This window comes from Macrotis lagotis, chromosome 2 (genome assembly GCF_037893015.1).
Source record: "Macrotis lagotis isolate mMagLag1 chromosome 2, bilby.v1.9.chrom.fasta, whole genome shotgun sequence".
Lineage (NCBI taxonomy): Eukaryota > Metazoa > Chordata > Mammalia > Peramelemorphia > Peramelidae > Macrotis > Macrotis lagotis.
In genome coordinates, this window is record NC_133659.1 from 127667231 (window position 1) to 127678321 (window position 11091).

The following is an 11091-nucleotide window of genomic DNA, read 5'->3' on the forward strand; positions in this document are numbered from 1 at the left end:
CTGTGGCTTGGGTTCCCCATCAGGAATCATTTTTTTGCTGTATCAGAGGCCAAGTTAAAAGATCATCAGTGTATTATTTGGCAACAATCTGAAATGTGAGAAGTGAAAGTTGGAAAAGGGGGAGAGAAGACAGATTTTTTTTCTGTTGGGGAAATGGAAGAGCTCTCCCCAATCCTATCATCATCATAAAAAACTTAGTAGGTAGGATTGAGTGGATGTCTCAGAGGGTTGTTTGTTTTTGTTTTTGTTCTTAAAGCAATTCTTGCACTCAGTGAAGAAAGGTGTGGGATAATAGAAAGGAAGGTTGTCATTGAATAGTCATTGAAACAAGATGACCTGGATTTTAGCAGCCATTCTATCACTCGCTGACTGTGCTTTTGGGTAAGTCACTTAACCTCTGTGAACTCATTTCCTCATGTATAACTTGGGGCCAAAGCACCCCTCATGAAGAAAGTGATATCTAAGAATTATTTTTAGGGGTTTTTGTTGTTTTTCTTTATATCTTCAGTGCCTGATTAACTCACATTCTGGCACAAAATAAATAATACATTCTAGATAGATTTGATTTCTTAGTGTCCTAAAAACAGGAAGAGAGCCAGGTTAGATCATTAGACTTAGGGAATTTAGAAGTAATCTGTTCCAACCCCCTCTGTTTACAGATGAAGAATTGAAGGCTAAAGAGATTATACCATTAGTCTAAGATCTCACAGGTAGGAGGCAACAGAATCCAGACTGGAACCTAGGTCTTCTGACACCAATCCAGAATTGTTTTCATTATTCCACAGAATAGTAACCCACAGTAACAGTAACATCAAATCCCACCATAATATCGGGAAACCCACTATAATGTCGTTTTTCTCATTGCCCATGACACAAAATGATGGTCTAACCATAGCTTTAACAGCTGTGATATCTTTCCTAACCAGTTAGCAGCAATGGCTACCCACTCAATTGGTGATGAGCTCTATAGGAAAACAAAAAACAAGATCCACATCCTCAGTGAGGTTCACTGAACAAATAATGACCCCCGCCCCAGACCAATCAATGGTCTATTCCATGTCAGGAATGGGAGTAGTGGCTCAAGAGCAAAAGGTAATATTTGGTGGGGACTTAATGTGTCCTAAAACTACCACAGTAGCTATGAAGCCCTGATTGAAATCCCAGAAACATGAAGAACAGAGTTTTAGGGAATCCACTGTTTAGATTACTAACTGATGCTAAGTGTGATATATTGCTCCTCAGAGTCAAAGAAATAGATGGGCTGGCATAACATTGTAGGCTGGTCCTACTCAAAACCCGTGGTGATTATCAGCTTAACATGGAGAATAGTAGAATGAGTGGTACTTGTTTGTATTTTGGTGCCAAAAAAGGCAAATACATCAGAACAAATCACAAATACCAATACCTCATCTGCCGAAAATGCTTCAGCACAGATGGTACAGACTATAAAAGCTAAACCATAAGTGCAAGTAAAATGATATGAATGCTTTCAATATATGCTAGGACTCAATCATAATAAAATTGGAATTAGAACTTACAAATTCTTATGCAAAGACTGTCTACTGTTTTTTTGTCAACAATCTCTTCAACTAAAAGTCACAAAAATAATATAATGAAGATCAATGTAAAGCAATGATTAACAAAACCCTTAAATCTAGATTAGATGGAATTAGAGCTGAAATCATCAAGCTACTAAAATCTGGAGAGAAAAGTTGGAAGAATTTGAGATCGCTGAAAATCTTAACAAATGCAAGCTCCAGAAATTCTACATAATCACAAGACAGATGATAAAAGCAAAAATGTCTTAATAACTAAGAAGGGAGATGGAAGATGGAAAAGTACTTTTTTGAGTTTGACAGTAGAAATCCACCTAGTAGATCAACTATACCAAAACAAAACACATAAACACATATCTATACCAATATCAATATTTATCAGACATTTGTTATAACCATCATGAACAAATGTATTCTACCATAATATTTGTTTGAAAGAAAGTATTAAAACATTTCAGGACCAGAAAACAAAAATACTGATATTGGTTATTGCCATAGCAAGAATCAGAGAAAGAAAAGTAGAACCATCAAGGAATAGTAGAAAATATAGGCATGCATCAAAGCATCATCATGGAAGGAATGATTTGAAAAAACTATTGAAGACCCAAAGAAAGGACTCAGAAGATTAAGTCAATGTATAATTGGCAGTAGAAAACTTGAGTGCCAGATTGTGCAATTAAAGGCAACAAAAAACAAATGTGGACAGGAATACAGAAAACAAAACTGGACTATAAATTCCAGATTTCCTCTGAAAGCTGAAATCAAAAGGTTGAAGTCATGAAAGATACAACAAATGCCAGACTTTTAAAAATGGCTCTGTTTTTCCAAATTGAATTTGTGCTCATTTAGAACTGGCACATAGTGAGCATATTTGGATCTTCAGTCCATCTCATATGCATGATTCAATAGCAGTCAAAAACTTTATTTTTTATTTAATTTTTAAACTTTATTTTTTTAGTTTTTGCAAGGCAATGGGGTTAAGTGGCTTGCCCAAGGCCACATGACCAGGTAATTATTAAGTGTCTGAGGCCAGATTTGAACTCAGGTACTCCTGACTCCAGGGCTGGTGCTCTATCCACTGCGCCACCTAGTTGCCCCTAAACTTTATTTTTTAAAAATATTTTCTTTTTTCCCCCAATCACATTTAAAAATAATTTTAACATTATTATTTTTTAAATTTAGCCAAAATCTTTCTTGCAGATTCTTAAGAAGCAAAAAATAATCAGGATAGAACCCTCAAATAAAGAGGATATGGAAAATTTTTGTTCATCTGGATGATGTATGGAGAATGGAGAAGGAGGATAATAGCTGACATTTATATAATGCTTGCCTCACTTGATCCTCAACAACAACCCTAGGAGGTAGGTACTATTATTATTCATAGTTTATAGAAGAGGAAATTAAGGAAAACAAATTAAGGAACTTGCCCAGGATAGCATAGTCAGTTAGTGTCTGAGGCCACATTTGAACTCAGGTCTTCCTGACTCTAGCTCTGGCATTCTATCCACTGAGCTACATAATGATAAGAAAATGATAACTAGCATTTGTATAATGCTTTCAATTTTGCAAAACTTTTTTTTTACATGTTATCCCATTGGATTATAAAACCCCAACCCAATAAAAAATACAAAATGGTTCAAATATGAAACTGAAAACTTGCATATACTTACTTTATTAAAACAATGGTTTTGTCAAGAGGGATAACTTACACACTAGTTTCTTCAATATTGTAAAGCAGCCGGGGCAGTTAAGATGTGTAATCCCAGTGGCACATGAATTAATAGCAAAACATGTTTCTGATTTTCTTTCAGATGAAAACCTGATCCTATCTTTACTTAAGAGAAGGTATCACTTTTCTGCTGTCAAGAGATGAGAGTATCAGTAACCCTTCATAGAGGTCAGTTGTGTGTGTGTGCACACACATACACACACACATACATGTGATATATACACATATATATACTTTATACAAAGCATTCATGATTTGTTTCACTAAAAACAAAACATAATACACTACAAGTACTCATAAGAGTAAAAAGGTTGTGCAAAAAAGTCTGAAAATATAAAATATTATAGATTTAGTAATTGTTGTACAAACCTTCTGAAAGCACCATAATGCCTCTGCTACTGTCTTTAGTGGTTATTACAAAACTTTGGACTCTTGTTCTATACTCATGACTTCTTTATATTTCATACATATTTAAAATAAGCCCAAGTATTGTAAGAATGTTGAGCATTTTTCATTTACATAGAAAACCTTTCCCTATTTAAAATACACTACAAATGCAATAATGACAAAAATATTATTTAAGGATCCAGACATCTTTAATGAGTCCATTTCGGTCCTGCTTAGGTTTAAATTCATCATCGTCTCTCTTCAGTAGAATTGAATAGGGCTTGCAGGTCAAATAGAGAATCAGATCAAAACATATTATTAATCACTTGATGTACAAAGAGAACATTAAATTTTATAACTCCATCAAGAAACTGAATAGCATAAAAATACAATATGAACTCAATAAGCATTATCTAATAATTGAAAGTTTCAAGATTGAATTTGGGATTTAAATGAAAACAATGGGCAAAAATAAAATGTCACTTTCTCATTAAGTATAATTTAAACATATTTGCATATAAAGGAGAAAGTTAGCCATGACATTTCTAGTCACCCAAGATCATGAAAAGGTCCAAGCACAGAGTTGGGCCCTTTAGACTTGGCAGATATCCCAAGACGCTGAGCTGCTAGACCTTGCTCAGCTGATCATAAGTTTTTTAAATGTCCTTTCTTTTTTTTTTTAGGTTTTTTGCAAGGCAAATGGGGTTAAGTGGCTTGCCCAAGGCCACACAACTAGGTAATTATTAAATGTTTGAGATCGGATTTGAACCCTGACTCCAGGGCTGGTGCTTTATCCACTATGCCACCTAGCTGCCCTAAATGTCCTTTCAATGCTATATCCACCCCTTTTTGTTAACTGGTAATTGAGCTGTGAGGAACCTCATTTCATTCCAACATTGAACCTGAAGTAACAGGATACGGACCTGATCCAAGGTCACCCATTTGCTATCCTGATTATAAAATGATCTAAGAATATTAGTCCTCTTCCTCTTCCTCTTCCTTGCCAAGGAAGTCTTTTCTTTCTGTAGCTGCCTTAGGTTGATGGGCCATGTGTTTTATTGATGTTATATGGGTTTTTTTAAAATTAGAATACTTCCCTAATCTGCCATAGCTAATTTTACAATTCTAAATGTGTATTTTAAGATTAATAGTATGTAGGCATTAATTGCATCAAACAAAGTCTTCTCCTAAAGCTTTGATTTCAAGAAACTACTTAGTCTCATGACCCACACAGCAATGACGTTTTCCTTGATTGCTTTATACTTGGTGTCTTGCCTAGAGGGTTAGATATTTCTGAATATTCCTTTCATTCATTGTTTTTATTTGAATTTCTGATTCAAGCTGGAAGCGTTCTGTCTCTTTCTTTCTTTGATATACATTAAAAATTTCATACTTATCAAATCTAAATTACATTTTTACATGGTTAGTGAAAGATCCCACAAGAAGGAGAAGCTAATTAATGTACTTCTTAGTGGAGCTAAGATGTGGGGTTTTGATCATCCTGGCACTTTTGGGGTGGAGCCTTCCACTCTTACCACCTTAAGACAAAGATCCTTGAAAGCTACCGCTATTTTTGATCCATCTCTAGTCTTTCTGAAAAGTTGCCAGCTTGTTTTCCTGTGCCAATACTGACTTTTCTGGCAAGGTTTCTTCTCCCAGTTCCACCAGGCTTCTGACTGATGTGTGCAATTCAGGAGTAAAAGTCACTTACTACATTTTAGTCATTATTTAGCCTTCTGTGAGTTTGAGGTTTTTGTTATGCTAGGTATGTAGGAGCTAGGTGGTCTGTCTCCTTTCAGATAAGAAGCTAGAAATAGATCTCATTTCATCTAACTAACTGATTTCATAGTAAAAGTTGACAATAGACCCAAGCTGCTGGATATGTCAAATACAAATAAAAGTGGTTAGCTCTAGTTGGGGCCTATGACATGGTAAAGATGCAAGAGTGAAATCAAAAGACCATCCATGGGTGAAACGTTAACTTAGTCAATAATATGTCTATAGAGAAATATCTAAGAAATGACTAATTCTTACATTGACACAGAAGGGTTTATGTCAGTTCAGGACCAAATCTTTGCCAGACAGGTTATCCTAGAGTTGCTTTCAGTGACCTATAAAAGACATACTTATTATCCTAATACTCTTAATTCAACAAAAATCTATTATATCAATTCCTGCAATAGTTCACAAACACTCAGCTATCACAAGCACTATTTCTATCTGAACTATCTAGAAAGATGAAAAGAATGAGATAAATTATAAGTAATATTTATATATCACTTAAATCTTCATAGTGTTTTTTTTCTCACAGCATCTCTGTGAGAGTAGTATTAATCCTAATTGACTCATAAGTAAACTGAGTTAGTCAAGTTAAGTGATTTGCTGATGGTTACAGCAAACATTCCAAAATCATGAAGTAAAATGTTATAGTCAATATTTCAGAAAATTTGAAAAAAAAACAGTGGCCACTGGATCAGAAAAGATTAGTTTTATATTCTAATCAGTTATGTTCCAGCCTTTAAAAAGGGCAATACAAAGGAATGGTCAAATTGCCCAATAATTGGACTCATTTCATATGCCAGCAAGATTAGGCTTAAGATTTTGCAAACTAGGTTTCAACAATGCATAAATCTAGAATTATCAGATGAATATGTTGGTTTTTGAAGGGGCAGAGGAACTAGAGACCAAATTGTTAATATTTACTGGATTATGGAGAAAGTAAGGGAGTTCCAGAAAAAAAAAAGCAAAATTCTGTTTCTGCTTTATTGACTACCTGAAAGTTTATGACTGAGTGGATCACAATCAAATGTGACAAATCCTCAAAGAAATGTGAGTATTTACCTGTCCCCTGAGGAACTTGTCAGAAAACAATAGTCAGAATCAAACACAGAACAACTGATTGGTTTGAGATTGGAAAAGGAGTATGTTAAGTCTACATATTGTCCCCTTATTTACTTAACTTGTATGCAGAGTACATCAGGAGAATGACAAGCTGGATTGAATTAAAAATTGAAATCAAGATTTCCAGGAGAAATATCAGCATTCTCAGATAAAACACAAACAAAACCTTAAGATTATGGCAACAGATTCCATAATTTCCTGACTAATAGAAGGAAAAGAAATGGAAGCAGTGTCAGATTTTATATTATTGGGCTCAAAGAGCATTGCAGACAATAACTGCAGCTAAGAAATTAAAAACACTTGCTCCTTGAAAGGAAAGCTATGAAAAATCTGGACAGCATACTAAAAATCAGAGATATCACCTTGCTGACAAAAGTTCATATAGTCAAAGCCATGATTTTTCCAGTAGCAATGTATGACTGTAAGAAGTGAGATATAAGGAAAGCTGAACACTGCAAAATTGACACTTTCAAGTTGTAGTACTGGAGAAGGCTTTTTGAGAGTACCTTGGACAGTGAGGACATCAAATCAGTTAATACTTTAAAAAATTATAAACTATTCACTGGAAGACCACATACTGAAGTTGAAACTCAAATATTTTGATGATATAATGGGACTTATTGGAAAGATTTTGGGGAAAATTGAAGGCAGACGTTAAAGGACTGACAGAGGGTGAGATGGATAGTCTTATGGAACAACTAACATGAACTTGGGACAGTCTGCTAGAGATAGGGAGGTGACATGATATAACCTATATCACATTGTTTGGGGAAGGGGAGAGAGGAAAATGTCGAACTTGAAATCTTACACAAGATGAATGTTTCCATGTAATTGGAAAAAAAAATTTAAATTAAATTTAAATTTAAATTAAAAAATATAGACAGTAGAGAATAAAAGGGCCCTAGTTTGCTATGGTCCATGGGGTCACTTAGAGTTTGATATGAATGAATAACAACATAGAGCAGGGTTTTATTTAGTATTTTGATTGACTAGATTTAAGAAAGGGCAGCTAGGCAGTATGGTGGATAGAGTGTCCTTAGATATTTATCAGTTGTGTGACCCTGGGTAAATCATTTAATCTTTTTATTTCAGTTTTCTCATCAATAAAATGAGCTGCAGAAAGAAATGGCAGAGCACACCAGTATCTTTGCCAAGAAAATTCCAAATGGGGTCACTCATGATGGACATGACTAAAACTCAACAACAAAACTTAATAAGGTAAAGCAGAAAATGTTAATGCATTTCATATTTAAAATATGTAAGAACATGCACATATGTTATTATATCTTATGTAAAGATATAGATATATCTTTGGAGAGACAGCACATCCCTATCTTTCCTTTTGGGAAAAAAAAGTTGTGAAAGAGTTAAATTAAAAACAAGAAAATAGAATAGAAAAGAGCAAAGGCAGGAGGTGGATTTAAGGTTGTACATACAGAGTCCTCTGATGGACAGCAAAGTAGGAAGTATGCTGCAGTCTGTCTTAGGTTGCATGTGGTGCAAAGGAATAAACCCGAACAAATTAGACAAGGGATGAAGTGGTTGAGTTCACACATGGTCATGGAACCCCAGGATATTTTTCTAATTGTTTTAAAATAGCAATAAGGTTAAATCAGGGCCAATGAACAAACAAGGACAAACAAGGACAGGTAAAAACTACTGAGAAAATGCCAACTACTCTATGGTGCCACAGAGCAGCATCTCTCTTGGATTCTAGTGCCAAATGAGTATTTGTTTCATAACTTTTTGGGGGTGTCTAGGAAATAATGGAAAATTGGCCACCAGTTTTGAGGACTCTGATAGCTCAGTGAACCAGGGAAGAATCTTCATCCTGGTTGCCTCAGTATTACCCTGCAAGGCTCCTTAAAGACTTGGTTCCATCCTAACTCTGCCTTAAAAAGCACACTACCATGACAGGCCTATGAAATTAAATGAAGAACCAGACTGGACAGACAGGGGAAATAACTTCAAAATTAGCATTTAAAGGGAATATAGGATGATAATAAACCTGGGAGGCAGAGAACTGGTCATGCAAATGATTACAGTTCTGGAGATGAGGAGATGATAACCAGGGCCAGTGCTTGATTTGTGAAACACAAGATTTGTGTCTGATCTCTGTTTCCTTCACTAATACAGTCTGTTCATAGGTGGTACAGCAGATAGAGACCTGGGTTGTAATCAGAGAAACTCTTCTTCCAGAGTTCCTATCTGGCCTCAGTCAATTATTAGCTGTGTGAGCCTGAGCAAGTCACCTAGCTCTATTTGCCTTAGTTTCTTCAATCTGTAAAACGAGCTGGAGAAAGAAATGGCAAACCACTCTAGCATCTTTGCCCCCCCCCAAAAAAAATAAACCAACCCAAATGGGCTCATGGAGAGTTTGTTATGACTGAAATGACTGAATAGCAACACATTAGAGCTGGGAATAATCTTCAGAGTCAACTATCTCATTTTATAGAGGAAGAAACTGAGGTTCAGTTCAAGGGAAGTTTGTTTCAACCCAAGGTAGTAATGATCAAATTCAGGGCTTAAAACAAGCTTCTGGCTCCAAGATCAGTATCCTTTCTACTCTATTGAGTAAATTGGGACTTGTCTGCCTACTTTTCATGTCACAAATACAATCCCCAAAGCTTAAAATAATTTAGAAATGAAACACTCTTAAAATCTCACACAATCCTCCCCCCCTTGCCCTAGAATAGCAAAAGTACCTACTAAGGAGCGCTCAAAACACTTTGCATTTCTATAACATTTAAATAATCTCAGTTTGTGAGACTGCTTGTGACACTGTCCGACAATGAGTCCACAAGTACTCCAAAAGAGATAATGTGTTTAAAAAACAAAAAAGAAAACCCAAACAAAAAAAAAATCCCAAGAGTGATGAACTCCTAGGCTTGAATTTTGAATCTCAGGACCTAAATTTGAATTTGTCACTTATTACCTGTGTGATAATAGATCATTCAAAATAGGTCTTACCTCAGTTTCCTCATCTATAAAGTGATGAAATAGATGATCCTTCCAATTCTAGATCTATGATCCTCTATCAGCTGCCCAGCTGGTTCTGCCTCTAAAAGCTTCAAATCAAAATGGAAGAATTATGCTGAGAGCTTTCAGAAATCCCTCTCTCACACACATATTTCCATATATGTGTAAATGTTACTGTATCAATCTTTATATAAATAGATATAAATATCTTTGGAAAGACAGTACACCCCTATCTTTACTTTATATTATCCTTTTGGGAAAGAATTGTTAAAGAGTTAAATTAAAAATAAGAAAATAAAATAGAGAAGAGCAATAGAAACTAAGGAATGAATTCAATGGTCCTGATCCCTTGATTTCTGGCTATATTTTTAAGGATCTCTTTACTCACTTTCTTATCCAAATTTGTGCCACAAAATATTTCTTTAAATTTAGGCTCTATCCCTCCTCTTTGCTCTCCACAAATTCCCACAAATCACAACCTACCTTTTTCTTCTCTTCCTTCTTCACCTGCATTTTACTTTCCTTTGGAGCCTGATTAACCCTGAGGATGTTCATAGTTATGACAAATTACTTTGGGGGCACCTGGATCATTTTCCAATAAATTAGTTAACACTTAATTATCAATTCCCAGCACAATGCTAAAGTGCTATGGGAGAGATAGAAGAAAGTCTCACTGAGGAAAAAAGTTCTCTAAGATAGTTGAAATATTCAGTTCTTCATTCAGCAAATAAAGCTTGTAGATATAATGACATAATGAAGAAACAATGGATCTCAGAGTCAGAAAGACCTGGGTTCAAATTCTGCCTCAAACATAAATTGTCTCTCAGGACCCCTAGACAGTTCTCAGGGTCTATTGGTTGAAGAAAATGCACCATCTGCTTAGTTTGTGAAAGTTCCTTGTATTAATGAAATCACAAGTCTGATAAAAAATAATAATTGTAAGGTATTGTATATAGGATGGAATGAGGAAGAAGATATATAGATGCAGGAGACATAGTTCCAGCCCCAGAGAAGTTTCTAATTTAGAAGATAAGATGTAGATACAAATAACTACAATATTATGTAAAATAGAAGGGTAGGTAGAAGAAGAGATAAGCTAAATGGATAGAAACAGATTAGGGAAGAAACAAAGATAGGAAGTCTAGGAATATATACATACATATATATATATATATACACATATATATGCATACACATACAGACTTTTTCCCTTTGTAAAGTATTCAGTATAGCTAAGCCCTTGAACAAATTTTGATAGCTTTTTTTTAAAGAAACAGACTAGCAGAGCATAAGAAAATTATAAAGAATAATGTGATTTCTAAGAGAAAAAAATCATTTCTAGCTTGGGCAGGTAGGTGAGGAGAAAGGGATATCAGGACAGGAAAGCACTGTATACAATGAGAAAGCCATCTTGCATAGATTGCTGATCAAATGTAGCCTTGTGTAATCTGGAACATGATGCCCTCTTGGTCAATGTTCATCCATTTCTAATAATTAATCTCCTTGGGTTTGTAGAAAACAGTGCTAGGTGAAAAATAG